General features: G+C 35.1%; 1 pseudogene; it reads left to right on the top strand.

The window, feature by feature from the left end:
• The first annotated feature begins 422 nt into the window (after positions 1-422).
• On the top strand, positions 423-25,261 carry LOC113782158 (annotated as a pseudogene).
• Positions 25,262-26,008: the final 747 nt, after the last annotated feature.

Raw genomic sequence — 26,008 nt, 5'->3', positions numbered from 1 at the left:
CCCTTAATCATAAGTCAATTTTAAAATTTCGAAGCGATAAAACTTGTGCTTTTTTTTTGAATGTGATCAAGGTGGAGGTAATTATCAATGGGTCTACAAATCAACGTAATTTGTAGGCCCAAGAGATTTGACAAGGTTTAATTTGTACTATATGGTACCATAGGTTACCTTTGAAAAACTGCATTTACGTGAAATTAATTATAACAACAGCTCTTTAGGTTAGACATCATTGTTAAGCCTAGAATTAGTTCCGTATAGAACTTATATTTTATATTATCCAAACCTAGCACCTTGCATTTCGACTAATAATAAACAATGTTGGATTAATGAAACATCTTGTGCGAAAAAATATATATATTTTGAACTAGGGATTCAGTGGATAGATACAAGAATTAGAACTGAAGTTGAAAAGAACCACAATCATGGATCCCAAGACAAGAAAGCTTGGGGGGTCTCTGAAAGTTCCTTTTGTCCAAGAGTTGGCTAAGGAAAATCCCTCTTCTGTTCCAACTCGTTACATACGCCCCGACAAAGACCAATATCCAACCATCTCTAACGGTGGTTCTTTCCACCAAATACCAGTTGTGGATATGCAAAGCTTGTTTAGTTCTGCTGAGGAGGTAAGTGATTTGGAGCTTCAGAAGCTGCATTCTGCTTGCAAGGAGTGGGGTTTTTTCCAGGTATATATACAAGGATTGAATGTATGACAAACACATATTTGTGTGACAAGCTATTATATATTTGAAATAGTTTGATTATACAACTTTTTTACAAAACTAAATTATCAAGTGTTGTTATTTCGATGTTTGAACCGTCGATTTGGTGTAAGGTTTGAACCCTAACCAATATCCTAGAAAGGAACTCTAAATTCTCCTTGGTGGCCACTAGACCAAGACTCTATGGTTACCTATTTCAAGGTTTGAGACCATCCCACATTTTTTTTTGTTCCAAAAAAAAAAAAGAAACCATCTTGAAATGAAATCGAAGTCCTATGAAAAATGAATCCGTTGAATGACTTAATCATCTTTTACCTGAATTTTACGAGTGCAAATCAGTTGAAAGGATACATTTGCTTATGTGCTGTTCCATCCAGACGCTATTACTTATGAGAATAACTGTCAGCAGCTCATTAATCATGGAGTTAGCTCTTCATTGGTGGAGAAATTGAAATCAGAAGTTCAAGATTTTTTCAATCTGCCGATGGCTTAAAAGAACAAATATGGTCAAGAACCAGGAGATGTAGAAGGATATGGGTAGGCCTTTGTCAAATCAGAGGAGCAAAAGCGTGACTGGGCTGACATGTTATACATGATCACTCAACCAGAAGATTTAAAAAAACCTCATTTGTTCCCTAAGCTGCCTCTTCCTCTAAGGTATATTTGACCAACCATGCACAACACACACAAAACGGGGAATTTTATTCAAGTGTTCTATCTTTAGTCTTGTAATTCTTTAACCATGCAGTTTTAGGATAAAAACTGCTTTTGACATGAACTAACATACGTAGTATGCTAAAATTTTAGCCAAACTGTACTACTAGTTACTGAACTTTCTTGAATGAAAAAAAAAATGGATGGCCGAAAAAAGACATTCATGAAAATTTAATGGCCACTGATGCACTTTGCCAGATGGTTTTGATTGAAGCTGTGAGGACCCGTAAAATTTCTTTATCTCATAATATGTTATTTTCTTTTCTTGCATGCATTCTCTTCATGAAACCCTATTATATTGCTTTTTTCGAGATTTTTATAAGTAAATATAGTTTTTAAATCATTTTTCTAGTATAAGTTAGTCTTGATAAGTTTGAAGTGCGTTGAAGACGTGGGACTTGCTAGTGCGCTAAGTGCGATAAAATTTTGACGATTAATTGAAGTTTTGTATGACGAGATATTATTTTACAAGGTGTTAGGAGATAATTAGAGTATAGTTATCTAGGTTAAGCTTGGTAGACAAAGGGATAAGAATACACTTAAGAAGGGCCAAGTGTCGCGATCCGATTGGAAGTTGACTTGCCTAACTTTTCTTTAACTTTACTAAAACTCCTATTTTGACCCAAATCATCTTCATTTGCTATCCTCCTTTGCCGAACTCCACCTTGAGAGAAAAGAAAAGAAAGCTTCAATTATATCTTCCATTTCTTGCACAAATCTTGAAATCCAACCGATTAACTCTTGAATTAGTCTACCAAATCGACTTGCTAAGGGAGTTTGAAGAACTTGGTGGAGTTGTTTTGGAAGAAAAACCCCTAAGCTACTACCTTTCTTGAGGAGTTAAGGTATTTTGCTTGGAACTCACTTTTTGTTTCTAATAATGGTTAATTGGTGACTTATGGTAGCTAACTAGTTGGTTTTATGGAAGATTTTATGGATTAGAGTGGAGTTGGCTAAATTTCGGATTTTTGTGGGAATTTTTTTGTTTTCATATGATGGTTATGGTTGGCCTTGAATTGATGGATCTAAATTATGTTAAATGGATCCCTTGTGTGCTAATTGCGATTGTTTGCGGAAAAATTTCGATTTTGTGCGGAAATTCCAGTTTTAGGGTTTCGATTTGCCCTGTTCTGCCTGGTTTTGTTTGACTAGGTTAGAGGACGAATTAGGCTTAGCACAAAACATGAAAATTGTAGGAAATGATGTTTTATAGCTGCCTGTAAATTTCAGCTCGATCAGAGCACCGTAGTATGTGAAATGACCGAAATATCCTTGACTGCCCATAAGCCCTATTTTCGCGGACAGTTTTCTGTCTTCGTGGGGATTTCAATTTTTGACTCTGAAAATGCATGATTTAGCTTTGGAAGTCTTCATAAGAAATGTAGGTATATGTCTTGGATTCGAAACGCCATAAGATACACCTCAATCGGATTTCGGTAACCTGAGTTATTGTCATTTAATCATAGTGCGGTTAACTAGTCTGATTGTGAGATGCTGGTTCTGTAATTTGACATTTTGACCTAGATACACTACGAACTGGACTAAGTGGTCTTCATCAAAGTTGTAGGCCTTTATTTTAGTTTCGAAACGGTACAAATTGCACCCCAATCTGATAAGCGTAGCTTTGGTTGTGTCTGTTCCGCTAAGAGACGTCAAACCTGCTATTTAGCTTTTGTTTTTAAAACTTGATTTCTAGTTGCATTCCTAAACTTACTTTGTATTTGGATGAACTTGATCCTAGTTGAAGGGCTATTGTATTGAGATTTCTTATGTGTTGAATTGGACTGACTTGAGGAAAACAATGAAGCCATAAATGGCCGGAATATAGCAAAATACAGAGGGCATGCTGCCCAAAATTTTAGGGCTACGCGATTCCTTCAAGTTGAGTTGATCTTAGTAAAAATGAAGGGTTTTGAGGGTTGTTTGTAACCCTAGGACCAACTGTTATCTTTTTACTCAAAAGTCATATTTTTATTCTTCTGTACTAGTACTTAACCTGGAAAGGCGTACGACATGTAGTCGGGTCTCATTTATGCATTTCATTTACTGGGTTTGTGGATTATTTTATGCATTCCATTTACTGGGTCTCATTTATAATTGTTTTATCTTGATTATTTTAGGGTTTCTTGGCGATTAAAGCCACTTTGGATAAAAATTTTTGAAGTATCTGTACTGGAACCGGTGAGTGTACCACTTCCCTCATTTGTTGCTTAACTTGGTTTCTGCACCTGCAATATATGAGTTGAATGACTGTATCATCTGTTTATTATGTTTGAGACGAGGGTGTCACACTCGTCTTGTCTGTCTGTATTCCTATTTATTGTGTATAATCTGTTAACTGTATCTGAGTCTGTTCGGACGTCGTTTGGAGGTTGGTATCCAACGATCTTTTTGTGACCTCTGAGCTCAACACTTGTGGCCAGTTACTCAAGTCGGGCCGGCAAGGGTCTAGTCGATTAGATAAAGAACCACGGTAGTCTGTTCTAGGAATCTTTGGGTATTGAGACTCTTGATTCTGGTATACTCGAATATTACCATTACTGTTCCTGTTTAAGGGTTCGGACCCGGTAGGGGTATGTTTGGTGGACGAAAAATTTGTGTAAAGTGGGGTCTACGGATATGTTGGTTCTATTTACGTTGACGGAGAGTCAACGGATTCGGAACAAGTACTGCAAATGGAAATCTGGCTCCTGAGAGCCACTTGTATCCTTTCCCTTTTAATCTCTGTGTCTAATTGCTTTCCTTTATATCTGGTATATGTATCCGATTGGTTAAACGTGAAAGACCATGATTTTATCCCTATATGTTTGGTACCTCATTGAGCGTAAGCTCACCCCTTTCTGTTAACTTTTTTTTTTCCTTACAGGGGACAAACTTGAAAATCACGATTTTGGAAGAAAAGGTTAAGCTAGTATATATGTCATGTTGTTAAGCTCTTTTAAAAACGAAACCCTAATTATATTTTGTGTAGTATGAATACCTCGGATTGCACTGTATGTTAATTTGTTCAAGACTCCAATGTAAATATATGTATAAGTGTTTAATCTTGTCTATTAAATGTATTCCATTGAGACTATGATTTTATGGTTTGGTAAGCATGTTCTCACCTTAGTAGTTTCCGATTGTTCGTTTTCTTTGGGTCTTATTGCGCGTACTATATTGGGTTTGTGTGAATCGACTCCGTAGTTCTGGCGGGAGTTGGGCAGACGGTCCGCCGAACCCTTTGGTTCGCCTTAGGGTGAGGTGGGGCTGTCACAGGTGGTATCAGAGTCACTTCGCGTGGTCTCTGCTCGGAGTGAGATTAGGTCAAGTGGTGTTGTGGTCCTGATTTCGTGAATGTGTCTAAGTGCTCGTTTGAGCATAAGTTATGAACCGTGCATGTCCTAAGTGTAAAGATGTTTATCATGAGAGTTGAGGAAGTTAGGTATGTATGTCGGGTATGAATCCTTAATATGGATGATTTACTCTTGGGACCAGCCGGCTCGAGCTGTGAATTATTTTATTTGGGATTCTTATGCCCGGCTACTAAATAGATGAGAGACTAGGTTAGAAAGGACTTGGGCGAACTAGAAATTTGATTCTATGGAACTTCATGTGGTTTGTTCGGGTGTTAGTAGGTTTGATTAATCTAGATTAAGATATAAATTCTGGTATCCTCGTAGATTATGGATGGAGGCTTAGAGGGGAAATAACTTTTCGTTAGTTATTTTTGTGCTTTTAACCTAGTTCGTCTATAGTACCTTTGGATGACCCTGCTACATTCATGGATCTCTTTTTGTTGTATCTAACTGACTGCTACTGTGTGACTGGTTCGGTACAATTGTGTTATGTATATATGCTTTTGATCTGTGTGTACCTCTTGTTACTTGCTTATGCATATAATTATCTTTAATGGTATATTAACGCTTCGACCCTAGATTGGTTAGACCAATAGAGGGTACTCGTAGTAGACGTGGTCGTGGGCACGGACGTAAGCAACCCTCGAATGAAAGGGGTAACCGAGAACCAATACCTGAATCAAATCATGAACCTAGGGTTGACCCAAATACTCAAGTAACCGCTGCTATCTAGTGCATGACTGATCTGCTAGCCCATGTAGTGGAACACCAGGGTCAGAACTCTAATCCTCAACCTGAAAATCTTGGTAACCATATAGAGGGCGAGGATAGGGCTCTCGAAAGATTTCAAAAATTTTTCCCACCGAAGTTTATTGGAGGGCCAGATCCAGATGTGGCTGAGAGATGGTTAGAAAAGATGGTGGACATCTTTGCTGCCCTGCATTATACGGAGGAAAGGCAGGTGACTTTTGTTGTCTTCCAACTGGAAGGGGCAGCCCGTTCCTGGTGGAACGTAATACGACAGAAATGGGACCGAGAACAAATGCCCAGGACATGGGTGAACTTCATGAGAGAGTTCAAGCCTAAATTCTTCCCTCCTCTGGTTCAAGAACAGAAGGAAGATGAATTCATTCGGCTTCGTCAAGGAACTCAGACCGTGGCCGAGTATGAGAGTCAATTTACTCAGTTATCTAAGTTTGCGCCCGAATTGATTGTAACCGAACAAAGACGGATAAAACATTTTGTACAGGGATTAAATGTTGAGATTCAGAAGGACCTAACTGTAGCCCAACTTAGTACCTTTAGTGATGCTGTGAAGAAAGTCCAGCGGATTGAAAATGCTAGGCTACAGGTGAGAAACTTCCAAGCCAAGAAAAGGAGCTTCCCTGGGAGTAGCTCGAAACAAGAAGATAAGAGTACACTCCCTAAGATTGGAAAGGGAAACGGGGGAGTACGACAACCGGGAGTATCGCGTGATGTCTCTCAGGGGGGACCGGTCTCTACTACTCATGGTCCCTGTGGATATTGCGGAGGGTTAAATCATACGGAGACAAATTGTTGAAAGAAAGAGGAAAAATATCTACACTGCGGTAGTGCCGATTATCGGATTGCTGACTGTCCAGTTCGATTGCGAAAAGGAAAAGGGACCCAGCAACCAACGAAGACTACCCCTGGACAGTCGGAAGAGGAAGGGATTGGATCGAAGGTACCGGCTCGGGTATATTCTTTAGAGCATCATCAGATCCCTGACCCGTCTGAGGGCATAGAAGGTACGATCCGTTGGTTACTTTAGATTTTAAGAAAATTTCGAGGACGAAATTTGTTTAAGGGGGAGAGAGTGTGAGGACCCATAAAATTTCTTTATCTCATAATATGTTATTTTCTTTTCTTGCATGCATTCTCTTCATGAAACCCTATTATATTGCTTTTTTTGAGATTTTTATAAGTAAATATAGTTTTTAAATCATTTTTCTAGTATATGTTAGTCTTGATAAGTTTGAAGTGCGTTGAAGACGTGGGACTCGCTAGTGCGCTAAGTGCGATAAAATTTTGACGATTAATTGAAGTTTTCCATGACGAGATATTATTTTACAAGGTGTTAGGAGATAATTAGAGTATAGTTATCTAGGTTAAGATTGGTAGACAAAGGGATAAGAATACACTTAAGAAGGGCCAAGTGTCACGATCCAATTGGAAGTTGACTTGCCTAACTTTTCTTTAACTTTACTAAAACTCCTACTTTGATCCAAATCATCTTCATTTGCTATCCCCCTTGGCCGAACTCCACCTTGAGAGAAAAGAAAAGAAAGTTTCAACTATATCTTCCATTTCTTGCACAAATCTTGAAATCCTACCGATTAACTCTTGAATTAGTCCACAAAATCGACTTGCTAAGGGAGTTTGAAGAACTTGGTGGAGTTGTTTTGGAAAAAAAACCCCTAAGCCACTACCTTTCTTGAGGAGTTAAGGTATTTTGCTTGGAACTCACTTTTTGTTTCTAATAATAGTCAATCGGTGACTTATGGTAGCTAACTAGTTGGTTTTATGGAAGATTTTATGGATTAGAGTGGAGTTGGCTAAATTTCTGAATTTTGTGGGAATTTTTCTGTTTTCATATGATGGTTATGGTTGGCCTTGAATTGATGGATCTAAATTGTGTTAAATGGATCCCTTGTGTGCTAATTGCGATTGTTTGCGAAAAAATTTTGGTTTTGTGCGGAAATTCCAGTTTTCGGGTTTCGATTTGCCCTGTTCTGCCCAATTCTGTTTGACTAGGTTAGAGGCCGAATTAGACTTAGCACAAAACATGAAAGTTGTAGGAAATTATGTTTTATAGCTTCCTGTAAAATTTCAGCTCAATCGGAGTACCGTAGTATGTGAAATGACCGAAATATCCTTGACTGCCCATCAGCCCTATTTTCGCGGACAGTTTTCTGTCTTCGTGGGGATTTCAATTTTTGACTCTGAAAATGCATGATTTAGCTTTGGAGGTCTTCATACGAAATGTAAGTATATGTCTTGGTTTCGAAACTCCATAAGATATACATCAATCGGACTTCGGTAGCCTGAGTTATTATCGTTAAATTGTAGTGCGGTTAACTAATCTGATTGTGAGATGCTGGTTCTGTAATTTGACATTTTGACCTAGATACACTATGAACTGTACTAAGTGGTCTTCATCAAAGTTGTAGCCCTTTATCTTAATTTTGAAACGGTATAAATTGCACCCCAATCTGATAAGCGTAGTTTCGATTGTGTCTGTTCCGCTAAGAGACGTCAAACCTGCTATTTAGCTTTTGTCTTTAAAACTTGATTTCTAATTGCATTCCTAGACTTGCTTTGTATTTGGATGAACTTGAGCCTAGTTGAAGGGCTATTGTATTGAGATTTCTTATGTATTGAATTGGACAAATTTGAGGAAATCAATAAAACCATAAATGGCTGGAATATAGCAAAATACAGAGGGCACGCTGCCCAAAATTTTAGGGCTACGCGATTCCTTCAAGTTGAGTTGATCTTAGTAAAAATGAAGGGTTTTGAGGGTTGTTTGTAACCCTAGGACCAACTGTTATCTTTTTACTCAAAAGTCATATTTTTATTCTTCTGTACTAGTACTTAACCTGGAAAGGCGTATGACATGTAGTCGGGTCTCATTTATGCATTCCATTTACTGGATTTGTGGATGTGCGAACTATAATTGTTTTGTCTTGATTATTTTAGTGTTTCTTGGCGATTAAAGCCACTTTGGGTAAAAACTTTTGAAGTATTTGTACTGGAACCGGTGAGTGTACCACTTCCCTCATTTGTTGCTTGACTTGGTTTCTGCACCTGCAATCTATGAGTTGAATGACTGTATTATCTGTTTATTCTGTTTGAGACGAGAGTGTACTTTATCACACTCGTTCTCTTGTCTGTCTGTATTCCTATTTATTGTGTATAATCTGTTAACTGTATCTGAGTCTGTTCGGACGTCGTTTGGAGGTTGGTATCCAAGACTTTTCTGTGACCTCTGAGCTCAACACTTGTGGCTAGTTATTCAAGTCGAGCCCGCAAGGGTCTGGTCGATTAGATAACGAGCCACGGTAGTCTGTTCTGGAAATCTTTGGGTATTGAGACTCTTGATTCCGGTATACTCGAGTATTACCATTACTGTTCCTGTTCGGCGTTCTGGCCCGGTAGGAGTATGTTTGGTGGATGAAAAATTAATTTAAAGTGGGGTCTACGAATATGTTGGTTATATTTACGTTGACGGAGAGTCAACGGGTTCGGATCAAGTACTGCAAATGGGAATCTGGTTCTTGAGAGCCACTTGTATCCTTTCCCTTTGAATCACTGTGTCTAATTGCTTTCCTTTATATCTAGTATATGTATCTGATTGGTTAAACGTGAAAGGCCATGATTTTACCCCTATATGTTTGGTACCTCATTGAGCGTAAACTCACCCCTTTCTGTTAGCTTTGTTTTCCTTACAGGGGACAAACTTGAAAATCACGATTTTGGTAGAAAAAGGGTCAAGTTAGTATATATGTCATGTTGTTATGCTCTTTTGAAAACGAAACCCTAATTATATTTTGTGTAGTATGAATACCTCGGATTGCACTGTATGTTAATTTGTTCAAGACTCCAATGTAAATATATGTATAAGTATTTAATCTTGTCTATTAAATGTATTCCGTTGAGACTATGATTTTTTGGTTTGGTAAGCATGTTCTCACCTTAGTAGTTTTCGATTGTTCGTTTTCTTCGGGTCCTATCGCGCGTACTATATTGGGTTTGTGTGAATCGACTCTGTAGTTCTGGTGAGAGTTGAACAGGCGATATGCCGAACCCTTTGGTTCGCCTTAGGGTGAGGTGGGGCTGTCACTGAAGCAATTCAATGATACCATTTAATTTAACATTTTCACGTCTATCTAAATTTGAACGCTAATGCATCAGATAGGTGAGATTTTTTAGTAGGTAAAGTTGATTTTTCTGTAAAATTATCTACTGAGAAAGATAGAATAAAAGAATATGTTGATGTGATAATTTTTAAAGCTAACATTTCAGATTTATGTTTAGGGAAATATAAAGATCCATAAATGGCTGAATACTTGATGACGAAAGGTCAAGCAAAAAAATAAGCTGAAATGCCAATGAGAAATTAATTACCCTGCCACCCTTCATTCACTATCTTCCAAACCAAATAAAAAGAGAGAAATATATTTAGAACAACAACATGAATAATTCAAAACATTAAATTATTGTACATATGCTAGTAAGTCCACTAAGGCTTAAGAAGCTTTCTTTTTCACTTTTTGTGAGATTGAGAAAAATAATGACCTGCAAAGAATTTCCGTTTGTGTTTTGATCAAAGATGATTTTTTTTAATAAAATATCAAATTTTCATTAAAATTTACACTAATGGTAGAAATTATATCATCAAATATATACATATATCAAATAACATATCTGAAAAAAGGATACTACAGATATGAAGAACAATAAAAATTACATTATAAAGCTCCAAATTTAAAAAATGAGATAAAATAATTGTAGCTCCATGGATATCTATGCCTGCTTGTAATCGTCAAATCTGCTGATTAACGGCTTCAATTCCATATATTATAGTGAGATCTACCGAATAGATCTAAGAAATTCCAGATCTAATAATCAAAATCTGAAAAACTCAAATGTAATAAAAGAAAAATGAAAAAATTATCAAAAACTCTCACTAGAAATCCTTAGGAGAGAATAAAACTCCACTAAAAAATTTAGGAGAAAAGAAAACTCTCACTAAACAACTCTAAGGAGAGAAGATGGCAGGTGTTGAGTCGTGCAATAATAATTACCCACTCAAGAAAAATATAAATTTTGTATATAGCGGTGAATAGGGTCGAATCCACAGGGATTGGGGATAATTCGTTTCTTCCAGAGTTCGAAGTATGGGGGATTTTTGGAGAATATAAAATAACTAATTAACTAACTAATGAAACAACTAATAGAAATAAACAAGAATTAATCAATAACCAATACGACCCTAGCCAAAGGTGCAACTTTTCAGACACTGTTCATTCAACTGATCATCGATGCAAAAATAATTCAATTACTCATTAATAGATTGATTATAGTTATCATACACACGATAAACAACCAGTCTTTCCTTACTTTTTCGATAGTAAAGGTACGACCGTTAACTATTTTTCTAACCAAAAAATAACCCTAGGTACGACTGTAGGATTTAATTTCTAGATTGCATTAAAAATTAGAAAAACCCAACCCTAACTAACAAACACACTACGAGGGTTTGTTTAAATTAGATCATGCGTTTCTTTAACATGGAACCAATTACGCTAGTCGCCACTGGTATTAATCAATTGTACAATTACGAATTCAATCAATTAATCTGGCAGTAGATTATTAGGTTAATTTGAATATCTGGCTCTTGACATTCAAATAACAAAACAATCAGAAGAAATTAAACTAGAAAACGTACAAATACCAATGAATAAAAGAAATAAGTAAAATAATTTGATCTCACAGATGTTTGGAACCGAGTTTTCAAGTTGACCTTTGACTAGATGAGGAACTTAGCCACGCCTCATAGAGAAATTTTCACGCGAATTAGTATAATTCATGAATATGAAACTTTGTTCTTAAAACAATCTAATATGTTTCATGCAAGAAGAGTAAAGGCACGAAGAAGGAATTATCTCCCGTGTTGCGGCCTCGGGACGAAGACGAATAATAGAAGAATCTCCCTAATCTAAACAATGACTAGTCCCTCATCTCGTTGGTTTTTCCACCGAATAAGGAAAAGAAAGAGATAAGGCAACTACTGAAGTTTCCTTCTTTCTTGTTTCCTAATGCTAGTAAACTACTAGTCACGAAAGGAAAGACATTAGTTTAGCACATCTTGGAGCGGGATTTGCAAGGATTCTCAAGGCTTCCCACGTGCATAGCATTTTCTCAAGAAAGTCACCCTTTTTAGTACTTTTCTGCTCCACTTCCTGTAATTAGGTCCAACTACCAAATATAAGTATATTTCAACAATTAAAACAATATTTGGCAAGGACAAAGAGGAAAATTAACCATAAAATTAATAACAAATTATGCCCTATCAATTCCCTCCACACCTAAACCATGCTTGTCCTCAAACATGAGAACAACAAATCAAACAATCAAATTCAAACAATGGTTATTGATCAAATCTTCTATTGCCAAGTTACAATTAAAACATATGTCAAGCATTAGTGATTAAGTTTCAAGAAATTTCTCTCTAGTTATCTTTCAAAATCAAAGACTTTTCCAATTTTCGACTAATTAATCAAAGAAATATAAAATATTCAACTAACATTCGTAAGCAAATGGTTCGACTATTAAGCAAAATCTCAACATTAAAATTCATGAATCAGTGGGCTAATAATTTATTCAAACACTTCTACTTTTTTCACTATTAACACATTTTTTTCTAAAATATCCCCACACTTGATTGATTTTTTTTCAGGGAAAATGCTTAGTCTTTAGCCATTTAAACGTTTTGACGCGGACTCCGACATTGGCCAAATGAAGGAACTTGGTTATTCAGCCATCATCGCTTAAATATCATATACTCATAGCTATCGTCATTTTTTGACGCGAAAATCGACACTTATGGTGAAGACCTCCGGTTACTAGGCAACGATACTAGCGGAGTATAGCCAAATATGATTCAAATAAGCATCAAAAATAAAATTAAAGATCACACAAGCCCACTTCATTTCTTAAATATGGAGAACTAAGATTAATAGTTGAACCAATTTGAATAAAAATGCTAGACAAATATTTACAATACTTAGAGAAGTTAACCAAAAAGTGCAAAAGTCACAAAATCTCAAATATTCACCAAAAAGATACCCTTTAACTTAACGATGTCATACTTAACACCTTAGTGTATAAAATCTTAACAATAGAAAAATTTGAAACATCTAACCATCGTTTATCAGGAACACTCACAAGTATGCATAAAGATAGGCAAAAATTGGATAAAATTTGACAAAATCAAACAAAAAATTCCAACAAAAATGCCTACACTTGCACTTTTCCAATATACTACTCCCCCCATACATAGATCTTACATTGTCCCTAATGTAAGAGATAAATAATAGAATACGAAACAAAAGGGACAATGAAACTTCCCTGATAACTGTAGGGGCCGTGGACAGCTACTGGTAAGGGAAAAATGATTGTGGAGCTCGACGTAAGTTGATGGTTGGCAACGGTGGAATTCGAATGGAGAAGGATGGAAGAAAGAAGGAAGAAAGAAAAAGAAAAGAGAAAGAAAACGGAAAAAGAAACGGAAAAGGAAGAGAAAAGAAAAGAATTTTTTTTTTTAGAGCCACTGTGTTAGGCGTGGGCATGCCAAGATAGGGAAAAGTAATCTGACCTTGGGAGTCACTTTTCGCAATTTAACGCGTGCCCTCCTCGCGTTGGCACGCCATGATCTGGAAAAGTAATCTAATCCTGGGGTGACTTTTTTGCAAATTAACACGTGCCTTCGTTGCGTGGGCACGCCAAGATTCCTTGATCTGCCTGTGTTGTGAACAGTTGAGATTTTATCAATATGGCATGGGCACACCATATTTTGCAAATGTCTCCTGACCATGAGGTTGAGGCTTGCAAGATTAACGCGTACCCTCCTTGCGTGGGCATGCCAAGATTACCTGTCCTGGTCATAGTGGAGGAAAATATCAAGATCGACTAGTACCCAAGTGAGAAACGACAAATTTAAAGCAATGAACAACGAAAAATATAAACAAAACCAATATTTGGGTTGCCTCCCAAAAAGCGCCTTTCTTTAACGTATTTGGCTAGACATTGTCATGTTTGTTCAGGGAGGATAAAATCTTGTGACTCATTTCAGTGTTTCATTCTCTATATAATCCTGATAGCCCTTGTAAATAGAGTAATCCTTGAATACACGAGCTATGGTTTTCCACGGATTAGTAGATGGCGCCAAACAAGTCAACAATAATCTGAATTCTCCACTCACTCCTCCATCACACGCATTTATTGGTTCAAGATATTTTGGCATCGCTACTCTTAACTTATTCTTGTCATGAAATTCAAAATTTTATGGTATAATAAAATCAATCTCACTAACAGAAATTGAAGAATAAGAGTCAGGAGAATATTGATTAAGGAATGGAGAAAATGTCACCGCATTTGGAGATTGTTCACAGGATTCATTCACTTGGATGAGTTGATATTGGGATTTCATTTCTTGCATTTCAACTTCCTTTTCAACTGCATCTTTAGATCCGTTTTCTTGAAACTCTTGCAGTCCCATGGTATTTGTCCAGATAATTGCACTCTCATCTTTTTCAAGGTCAATATTAGTCTATGAGAGCAATTCTGACATCGATGATGGCTGTTGCTGTTGATATTGATGTTGAAAATCGATTGAGTCTGGTGCATAATTAAAGTTGGAGTTGTCCCACCATCTTTGATCATACCCATTTGAATACCCATTTGAATAAGGGTCATGCCACGTTCGAGATTGGGGTGAAAAACCTCCAAACTTTTTGAGATAGGCATTCAAATAATCTTGATATTCAGAGCACATACTGGTTGAATGATCTGTGGCATAACAAATCCCACAAGTTGCAGCAGCCATTTTGTCTATAAGAAAGTTTAGTGAATCTGAATATTGATCATATCAGAAAAAACACAAGCTTCATTTCCTTTCGTAGGAATAAAATCCAGTGTATCACCAAAATACGAAATATCAGCGGCCATAAACTAGTAAAAAAAAGAAATAAGAGAAAAAAATAGAAATAAAAATAAGATGAACTCAAAAAGAAACAAATTAATCAGGCACCAATCCCCGGCAACGGCGCCAAAAATTGACAGGTGTCGAGCCTGTGCAATAATAATTACCTACTTAAGAAAAATACAAATTTTGTATACAACAGTGAGTAGGGTCGAATCCACAGGGATTGGAGATAATTCGTTTCTTCTAGAGTCCGAAGTATGGGGGATTTTTGGAGAATATAAAATAACTAGTTAACTAAATAATGAAACAACTAATGGAAATAAACAAGAATTAATCAATAACCAATACGACTCTAGTCAAAGGTGCAACATTTCAGACACGGTTTATTCAACTGATCATCGATGCAAAGATAATTCAATTACTCATTAATAGATTGGTTATAGTTGTAATACACACGATAAACAACCAGCCTTTCCTTACTTTTTTTATAATCAAGGTACGACCGTTAACTATTTCTCTAACCAAAAAGTAACCTTAGGTACGACCGTAGGATTTAATTTCTAGATTGCATTAAAAATTAGAAAGCCCAACCCTAACTAACGAACACGTTACAAGGGTTTGTTTAAATTAGATCATGCGTTTTCCTAACACGGAACCAATCACGCTAGTCGCCACTGGTATTAATCAATTGAACAATTACGGATTCAATCAATTAATCTGGCAGTAGATTATTAGGTTAATTTGAATATCGGGCCCTTGACATTTAAGAAGTTAAGCTAGAAAACGTACAAATACCAATGAATAAAAGAAATAAGTTAAATAATTCGATCTCACAGATATTTGGAATCGAGTCTTCAAGTTGACCTTCGACTAGATGAGGAACTTAGCCACGCCTCATAGAGAAATTTCCACGCGAATTAGTAGAATTCGTGAATATCAAACTTTGTTCTTAAAACAATCTAATATGTTTCACGCAATAAGAGTAAAGGCACGAAGAAGGAATTATCTCCTGTCTTCCGGTCTCGGGACGAAGACGAATAATGGAAGAATCTCCCTAATCTAAACAATGACTAGTCCCTCATCTCGTTGGTTTTTCCACCGAATAAGGAAAACAAAGAGATAAGGGAACTACTGAAGTTTCCTTCTTTCTTGTTTCCTAATGCTAGTAAACTACTAGTCATGAAAGGAAAGGCATTGGTTTAGCACATCTTGGAGCCGGATTTGCAAGGATTCTCAAGGCTTCTCACGTGCACGGCATTTTCTCAAGAAAGTCACCCTTTTTAATACCTTTCTACTCCACTTCCTGTAATTAGGTCCAAATACCAAATATAAGTATATTTCAACAATTAAAACAATATTTGGCAAGGACAAAAAGGAAAATTAACCATAAAATTAATAACAAATTATGCTCTTTCAGAAGAAACTCTCATTAGAAAATCTTACGAGATATTTTATTCACATAAATGAAAAGAAACTAAAGAGAGGGCTCGTCATATGAGAAAAGATTAGAAAAATCTGATCTCTCTCCCATAGAAGAGTTGAAGGAGAGTTTTAGTTAGAAAATCTTTTCTAAAGAAAAGAAAGAGAGAAGGACGATGGCCTAAGATATTTTAGGTCAAAATCTTACTGATATTATAAAAGATGAAGTTGAACAATAAAAAATCACAAATTCACCGCGACAAATGTTTACAATGAGCTTTATTGAAATATCTTGATTCACTGTGCAATTTGAAAATAAAACAAATCAATTACGATTTTAAGTTCATTATAATATACATCTAAATTTATACTTAGACTTAGGTATGCTAAGTTCTCCTTATAGTTTATATGTATGTTAATCAATCCAATAACACTGCAAAAAAAGAAACTGACAATGAAGTTTGTGCGCAAAATTTACTTTTCTTTTGTTATGATACTAAACCGATATTATGCTAGTTACCCTTATATTCCTTTAAATGTTATTCGTTCTGCTACCTAGGGAAAGTCTTCAAGAGTACTCTATAGAGCTCAAAAGTCTTGCCTTGAAGATTCTCAACCTAATAGCAAAAGCATTAGGAATGAAGCATGAAGAAATTGAAGTGCTTTTAGAAGAAGGGTTGCAATCCATGAGGCTCACTTACTATCCTCCATGTCCTCAACCTGAGCTGGTCATAGGCCTCTGCCATCACTTTGATCCTGTTAGCCTCACCATTTTACTTCAAATCAACGATGTACAAGGTCTCCAAATCAAGGAAAATGAAGCTTGGGTTCCTGTTCTTCCACTTCCTAATGCTTTTATAGTCAACGTTGGTGATATCCTAGAGGTAAGGATTCGCAAAAATATAAGGCTTTATTGTGAATTGCCCCATTGACAAGTACATGCTTTTCAATTTGCTCCATCGTTGTTTGTTCTAAGGGTCAGTCACACTCTGCTCTGCCAAGCTTTGGGGGTAGGCACACTTTTGACTTTACTATTACGAGCCTTAAAATTGTATACTTGGCCCCTTGAAAACTAGTCAAAGATAAATATTAACGTCATAAGAAAAAAAGTGAGTGTAAGGATGTTAATGCCCTTTCATTTCTGAAATGATTAATAATTTATCATTATTACCATTTTGTTGCTAAAAAATTTATATCTTCTCTATAGTATCTAATATACAAAAAATCAAATTAATAAAACCAAAAAAAAGCTTTTTCAATTTAATATCCTTAAAGTCTTTTCAAATTCATGTTGAATTAATGTTCTTTTATCTTATACATTGTTTTCAATTTATTGGACTTTAAATCTAATAGTAATAATAAATAATGTAGTAATAAAAAAATAATATAGTAATAACAATAAATAAAGTTGGCAAAATTTTGAAATCATCTATAATATTAAAAGATCTTTACCACTTAACAGTGTAATATTTTATTCTTTTAGTATGTAAATTGTTAGAAGAATATTTTTGTTATATTTTGTTTGTCAGATTAGTCAACTATGAATTACTTAACTAAATTTTTAATAAGGACTAATATATATTACATCTTGACTTAGAGGAGAATAAATAGAGATTAAATTAAAAAATCACTTTCTTCACCAGTAAAAGGGCATTAATAGTAAACTATATATAATTTCATCAACAAAAGAGCAATATTGTCATAACACTCAATTTTCTTGACAAAGTTAAGATTTCAAACATTGACAAAGGTAAGATTTCAAATATTCACTAGATTTCTGGTGGTGTGAGGTGCATAGTTTTAAGGTTTAAGGTGGTAAAGTATGAGTACCTCCAAATCCAAAGCTCAGGGGAACAAAATGGTGAATAAGCTTTGTTTTGATTGGATCTGTCCTCTCCCTAGACTTCCAATATTTACATTTTTTTTCCAACATTTACCTAATGTGCCACAACACTCCTATAAAAGCCCCAAATTGTCATGTGGAATGCACTTACTCTCCGACTACAATTAGCTTACGTAGCAAATTTTTAGTAACTTAGTCATCAGAGTCTTTTGCTAAGCTGTGACTGATAAAGTTATCAGAACTTCCAGTGTCCACCAATACGTTCACTACCACACTTCTCATAACCTGTTGTAGAGTAATGGTCTTTCTTTTGAGTCCAGAAGACAAAGTATGAAATGACATGTCTACCACAACCCCAATATTACTAGTAACCTCATCTTGCTTCCCTTGGACATCTGCAAACTCAATTTCCTCCTCTTCGTCTTCTGCCATCAGATGCAGCTGCTTCATTTTACTTTGATGTCCTGCTCCAAATTTGTTGGCACACTTGAAACAAAAATTATTATTCCTCTGGTATTGGATGGTGAAATTTTCTATATGATGTTAGGACTAGAATCCTGATTAGCAGAAGCTCCTTTTTCAACTCGATAATGAGGGAGCCTATAGCTATTAGTTCCAATACCATGGCCAATTTTGATTTTATATAATTCAAATCTGGAGTCCACATTCTGCCTACCCCCTTGTCTAATCTGTCTACGTCAAATGCTACTATTAAAATCTCAGGTTTGAACATCTTGACTGTGCCTAATTTCTTCTCTAAGCCCGCTAATGAAACTGGAGACAGAATATCGTTCACTAAGTCTTATTACTCCTGAGGAGCATCAAAGTTTTCAACTGTTCAAACTTCTCTTGTTATTCTTCTAAATTACCAATCTATTGCGACTTATTGAATTTTTCCAAATTTCCTCTGTCAACAAATGTGTGCACGATAGTTCTTTAATTCCTTCCAAGACAAACTAGCTAGGTTTTTCAATCTTGACCCCCAGAAACTAGTTATCTGTTATTCCCTCATAATACATTCCAATCACATTCATTCTATTTTCATCAAAAAAATTTGTAAAACAAGAATAATTTATGGCATTTTCTGACTCATTCCCTGAGATTATCCCTAAAGAACATAGGTAATTCAACCTTAAGAGTAACTGGGAAAAGGAATCCTACTCCAGTTCTCCTTAGTAGTCGCTCTAGGCTCATTGGTGGACAGCAACTTCTGTTGCTTCTAGGAGGTGGGAATCCCACAATTTTCGTCTTCGCAGATCACTTTCTGATTGTCTTTACAAGACATCACCATCATAGAGGAGCTGGATTTCTGATGCACATTATGAATCATGGACTCCATCTTCTTGCCATTACTTTCCCACTCATCTTTAAAATGTTGCTGGAAATTATTCATGGAGTCTAACTGCTGCTAAAAATTTCCTATGGAAGCCAGAGCCTTGTTCAACCTTGCTTCTGTTTCTTGACATGCTCCTTCAAAGGCTTAAAACAAGTAGTTTCAGCCATGATCAGGGGGTATTCAAGCAGCCAGAGTCAACCGCTTCATACCAACAACTATCAGGGACTCAAACATTGGAGTCCAAATTAAGTATTGATTTGGGAGAAAAATGAACTAGAGAAGGAAAGAATTAGTTCAAGAATGAGGAATGATCAGAACGAGAGAAGAAGAAAGAGATGCAGAGGGAAAGATTGACTATAAGAAAGGAATGACTACCAAACTCCTTTCCTAACTAGTTTCACTAACTGAAGGAAATTAAACCAAGCTATCTTAGTATTTAGTTTCCTAATTCTTCTGATATCTTGTTTTGGTGTCTTGTTTGTTTAGTTTTAATATTAGTTTAGGAATTAGTTTCCTTCATTTCTTTCTTGAGCCCGTTTTGTTTGTTTATAAATATTTCGCTGCCATGCTATTTCTTCGAGTGTGTGATTTGTTTTGATTATTTATCCTATGGGCTATTTTCCTACAAAGTATTAGAGGTCTGGACTTTGATTCTAGGGCTTGTTCATGAAATTGAAGCATGGATCAATGTTATTCATCACGTTGTGATGTTTTTATTTTTGATGGTAAAAATGATTTTGAGATTTGGAGTTGGATGATGAAAAAAAAAACTTCAAGCTATTGGAATTTGGGATTTTGTCTAAAAGGGGTTCACGAAACCTATAGAAGGTACGAATTATCAAGCAGTGTAAGAGTTAGAGAAGAATAAATAGTTAGACTGCAAGGCATTCCAATATCTCAACACCCAAGTCCAATTGCATGTAGCCAAAAAATTTATAGATGTAAACACAGCAACGGAGGTTTGGAAATTTTTGATGAATTTCTATGGTCATGGTGGAGAAGAATTTTGTGATGAGGTAGGAGAATTTTTTTTTATGAGTCAAAGAAAGAAGAAATTGTAGAAATTATGGGTACACATGAAGATGAAAAATTTGTGGCCGAAAAAGAAATTTCACATGTGGTTGAGAAAGAAAGTGAAGTCGTTGGTGATATGGAAAATGTAACTAAAGATTGTGATAAGAGAGAAATTTTTCATTGTGGTTGATGAATTTTTTGAAGCGAAGGATGCGATTGTTAAAATTGATGCAATTGTTAGTGTGAAAAAATTAAAGGAAAAATATGGTGATGTTAAAAACATTGGAGGTGGCAACTATGATTTTCTAGTGTTGGGAAATTTTCTTGGTGACGTGGAGTAATGAATGGAGTTTGGATGAACATGTTTAACTTTTTTGACATAAGTGATCAAGGTAAGAAATTGTTCAAAAAGTATAAGTTTCGACCACTGTTACGTGTAAAGATGAAACTAAAAATCAATCATAAGTTGGAGTTAAATGTTGTGTCTACTGCAACTGAGTTTTTCATAGAGATTCAAGTTCGAAATGACATTGGAGGTGAGCACAATAACGAGCATGGTTTAAGGAAGGCAATAAAGGAAATTAAACCCAACTATCTTAGTATATAGTTTTCTAATTCTTCTAGTTTCTTGTTTCGGTGTCTTGTTTGTTTAGTTCCCATATTGGTTTAGGAGATTTCAAATCAGTTCCAAATAAGTTTCGGTTTATAATTGTATTTGTTTAATAAGTTTAACAATGCATAAATACTACTAGAGTAGTAGATTATTACTTGAAAAATTGAGTCGAGTTTTGAGAGTAAATTTGAGGGAAAGTCTCATAGTTTAGATTCGTAAGTTGTCGTAAGCGCAAAATTACAATTTGATATTGCTATGATTGAGTTTTGAGTTAATAAATAGTTAAATGTTTTTTTGTATATTTATTCTCCTTCTCTTCCCACATACTTTTATATGTGTTAAAATTGCTTTTGTTTCTTATTTGTGCCCTATTATAAAAAAAAAAAGTCTTCCCTACTTATCTAAATGGGCCCAATGGGTGATAGAAAAGGCCCATGGCCTAGGTTGGCCACCTCTAGGGGTGTCAATGGCTCGGGCTTGGATCCAAACTCGGCTCAGACCCGATAATTTTTTTCCGAATATGGGTTGAGAAATAATTCTGATATTCGGATCCGTTTACTCTGACAAAAAATAGGTTAGATACGGAATATAGGATTCCGATCCGGACCCAAACAATATATTAATAATTATAAATTATAAATATTTCTAAATACATTCTTTTACCAAATTAACAATTTAGTAATGATTTTGTAGATTGATTTGTAGTTAGTTTTGTATTGACTATTGAGTTATTTGTGATTTAGTTTTGTAATTTGATTTATTTAATTTTGGAGATGGATTTATGATTGGTTTTGGATTTAATTTTGAAATGTTTAAATTTGAATTTGAATTTTTTCCAAATAGACCTAGATCCGACCCACAAGCTGTCGAACCCGATTCCAAAACTCGAAGATCAAGACCCATTGAATACACGGGTCGGGTCTGGATTTACTACATAAAAACGGGTTGGGTTCAGAATTTTCAGTTTCGATCGGAGCCCCGACCCATTGACAAGCCTAGCCACCTCCATTGCACTTGGGAGGGGTACCTGCCTAAGGTCTGTCTAAGTGGCAGGGTCTAAGTAATAATTTGTGATAGCGAGGGTTTCCATTCGCAAACAAAAAAAATAGAAGAGATTAAAAAAAAAAACTCTTGCCAAGTCAGCATACTATATGTCTTTTGACTTAAGCCATAATTAAAATCACGAAAATGATGTCCAATGATTCATTCAACTTTTTTTTTTTTTGAGGGTAATGACATTCAACTTGAATATCCGATCTATGTGGCAGTACGAAAACACAATTTCAGTTCCCAATCTTAGTTTAATATAGCCCAAAATGCAATGAAGCCCTATTTTGATATATTCCTAATACACTTGTCCAACCTCATTCAGTCCATGGACCAAAATGAGCTAGACCTTGAAGTATCACTTCTAAGAGCATTGGCTCCGTTTGGATTTGGATTAGCTGTTTTTGAGGTTATTTTTTAAAAACAGCACTGTAGCATTTCGTTTTTTAAATATATCTCTTCGTGTATTTTTCATTTGTGTTTTTAAATTTGGACCGGACCTGTTGGTTCGATCGATCGAACCGAAAATCGGCCAAGTGTCTAGTCTGAGTTATCCTAAAAAATCAGATAGATAGAAATTCGGTCAAATCAGATCAAAAATCGGATTTGACTGAGTTTGACATGAAAAACTGGAAGAATCTATTGGTGTCAAAGTTTTTTTTTTTTTTTTAAAAGTCAAAGCATTTTCAGTATTATGTTTTGATCCCTAGGTTGTTAAAAATTATTAATATACCTCAAATATTTCATATTTTATAAATATTGTCCTAAAGTTTGGTGTTATTTTTCAATCAAGTCCATAATTTTAATTCTAAACTTGTTAATGTTCATTAAATAATATAAATTGCTACGTGATCATTCTAATTTCTTTGTCTTCTCTTGTTAAATATATTAGAAACATCAAATATATATGAATATACATTTATTAATATTAACATGTGCTTAAGTTATTTACATACAATATTTAAATTTTTAAATAATTTTTATTTATGACGTTATCTGATTTAAGCCCGATCGAACCTATTAACCCCTGACTCCTGAATTCGACCGAGTTGATACTCAGTCCCAGTCTAAAAACATAGTTTTTGATGTGTTGACATCCACATGATGGCATCTATTTGTGGGATTACATGGCGTTAAAAACAATTGAAGGTTTCCTATAGTTATTGATCCAATTGAATTAGTGAGGAGAAAATGTATTATTTGGTCTTGTGTGGACTTTGGAGCAAAATATTGAATTTTACCCTTTTATGCTTGCTCGCATGCGCATTCACACATACACACGCATTTATTTATAAACACACTAGCCTCTCTCTTTTACCCTTTTATGCCTACTGGCACCAATGTTTTTAAACTCGGACCGGTCAGTGAACCGGAGAGGTGGCCGGTTCACGGTTCGACCGGTCGGACCGGTCCAACCGGCCGGTTCAAAGGTTCACTGGTTTTTTTTTTTTTTTTTTTTTTTTTTTTTTTTTTTTTTAGTGTTAAAGTACTAAGCATGTTTCATTCTACACTTGAACTTTACCAACATAACTTAATTTAAGTTATGATAATAATAAATTTTCTAAAAGTTATACATAAAACATGGAATGATAAATATAATTAAAATATCATAATTCGCCATAAGTTTTCATAATTTCATTATAAATATAAATAGATACAATCCAAATGTTCACCAATTATCACAAATAAAAACACAAAAAATAAATAAATTAAATATTGAAATTCTTTTACAACCCTTAAAAAAATCCATAAAAGAGTTCAAGTTAAGACAAACTATTTGAATAGCAAACTTTTATCAGTGGCATGATAAGCAACCACACCACCTTCACAATTTCATCAACTTAAGCTGAAAAAGTTAAAATTTATTATAAAAATATAAATCTAATTGCTCAAACTAAAAAAAAACAAATATACAGTTAAACATATAAAAAATTAATTGCTACTAAACATTACTAATTAACATGTTATATTAAATTCAATGATCCTATACCATTAATTATTTTAAATTCAATTATCAATAGCTTCAATTATGTGCCAACTACCATATTTTTACCAACCCAATGTTATTATTTGTAATTCCTACCCAATTCCTACACGGATGTGCACTACTTTTGCAAAAATTTCATCCTTAATTAATCGAATAAAAATAAAACAAAAATGAGGGAAACATATGAAAATTGAGGGGAAAAAGAAGAAAATGCAAAAAATCAACTAAAGATAATAATATAGAAAAAAAAAAACCTTGAAAAGAAAAAAATTAAACTTACTAAGATGTTGGAAAACAAGAAAAGTTGAAAATTTCAACTTGTTTACAATTTGCTAAAGATAATAACCTGATAATAATGGTGAAGACTTGAGAAAATCTTGTTGTGGATATTTGGGTTAAAAATGGTTAAGAAGAAAAAATTGAAAAAAAAATAAGAGAAGAATTTGATGTTTTAATATATTTTTTAGTCAAGTAGAATTCTCAACAAACTTTACTATAGTCTAGCGGTGAGATTGTCATATCCAAACTTGGAGACCCAGGTTCGATTCTTAGCTACACCATTCTTGATATTTTGTTGAAGAATTTAAAAAACCGCCGGTTCACGGTTCGCACGGTTCGTCCGGTTCGTTCGAGTTTCAACGGTTCTCCATGAACTTCCGGCTTTAGCATTAGACCGGACCGGTGACATGGCCGGTTCGCGGTCCAACCGGTCGAACCGGCCGGTCCGGTCCGGTTCTGAAAACATTGGTTATGTTTCTAAAGATTGTAGCCTTTGTGTGTAGAAAAAAAAAAGCCTTTGTGTGTAGAATTAGTACTTGTAATTGACTTGAACTATTGATGCCAGTTAAGTAACTATCCATTCGCTATTGTCATTCGGAAATTAGTTTACAATTATCCCTTTTTCCTCAAAACAAAATATTCCTACATGAAAATCTTTTGAAAGTTACAAACAAGTGCATTATGTCTTATACGAAGTATGGATACTAAACTATTGAACAACAGGTAATCTGTCTAGCTTATTTACAATAATAGTTAGACTTACAAACCTTTTGCTTTGGTATGAAAGCAATTCTTGATTATTTTATGTGGTCAACTTGGCAGATTATAACCAATGGAGCTTACAAGAGTGTGGAGCATCGAGCAATTGTAAACTCACAAAAGGAAAGACTTTCTATTGCTACGTTTACTTTCCCAAAATTGGATGGTGATCTAGGTCCAACACCAAGTCTCATCACTCCTGAAAATCCAGCAAAGTTTAGCAGAGTCCTCATGGTGGACTATTTGAAAAGTCTATATTCTCGTGAATTAGATGGGAAATCATATATCGATACCATGCGAATTTAAGCGAAGATAATGTCTACTATGTTGTAGGTGTGAATGAAAGATGTGGTTATGTATATGCTCCTTAAAAAAACTGTTGTTTGGTGGTTATCTGATCTTTGTTGGATAAAATAACTAATCACTGTCATAAAAAACAATTATCAATTTGTTGGAGTCTCTCTAAGCAAGATCTTGTTTGCCTATTCGTTTTTTCTCTTTTAGTTTCTTTTTCCTCTGTTAATTATGCAAAGACATATTAGTTCAATTTTCCAGTCCAATCGCTTCATTTCTTTGCACACAATAAAATACTAGTTGGTTTCCTCTTAGTCATTTTCCCGGGAAATGAGAGCCCTTTCCAATCTGATGCTATCTAACGGCCAATCAATTTTATTTTTTTTTGGAGCAAATAATGAGGATTTTATTTGATTACTGGGTTCAAACTTGTACATGCAACGTGGTCGTATCTAGAGATACCTATGTAAACAAAGAAACTAGAAAAATAAAAATAAAAAAGCTGCCAAATAAATTATAGAAATCGTGTTTGGGACAAGGGGTGGTGCACATTTTCAAAGTCAACAGTCTATAGGTTGGTGACAAAATTCAGAAATTACGATTTAGATCAAGCCACAAAATTTTAGACCAGGGGAATGCACAGTATCACTAACAACCGTTCGGAATAGTGTAAGGATTTTTGGATTATAATTCAAATTAAACAGTTCATACATTCTTACAACAGGCACGCAATATCCACATGAGCGATAACAAAATATTACACTTCCATGGTAAAGATGTACAGTCTATTCAATCTGAATTATTCAATCTAGATTACAATGGATTCAAAAATCTTTACACCATTTCAGACAGTTGTCACCGATAACCTCCCGTACTCCTGGTCCCAAAATTTTGATAGAGTAGTAGTGGCAACAAATCC

This window comes from Coffea eugenioides, chromosome 9 (assembly GCF_003713205.1).
Source record: "Coffea eugenioides isolate CCC68of chromosome 9, Ceug_1.0, whole genome shotgun sequence".
NCBI lineage: Eukaryota > Viridiplantae > Streptophyta > Magnoliopsida > Gentianales > Rubiaceae > Coffea > Coffea eugenioides.
The sequence above is the reverse complement of the archived record's forward strand: the minus strand, read 5'-3'. Positions and strand labels throughout refer to the sequence as shown.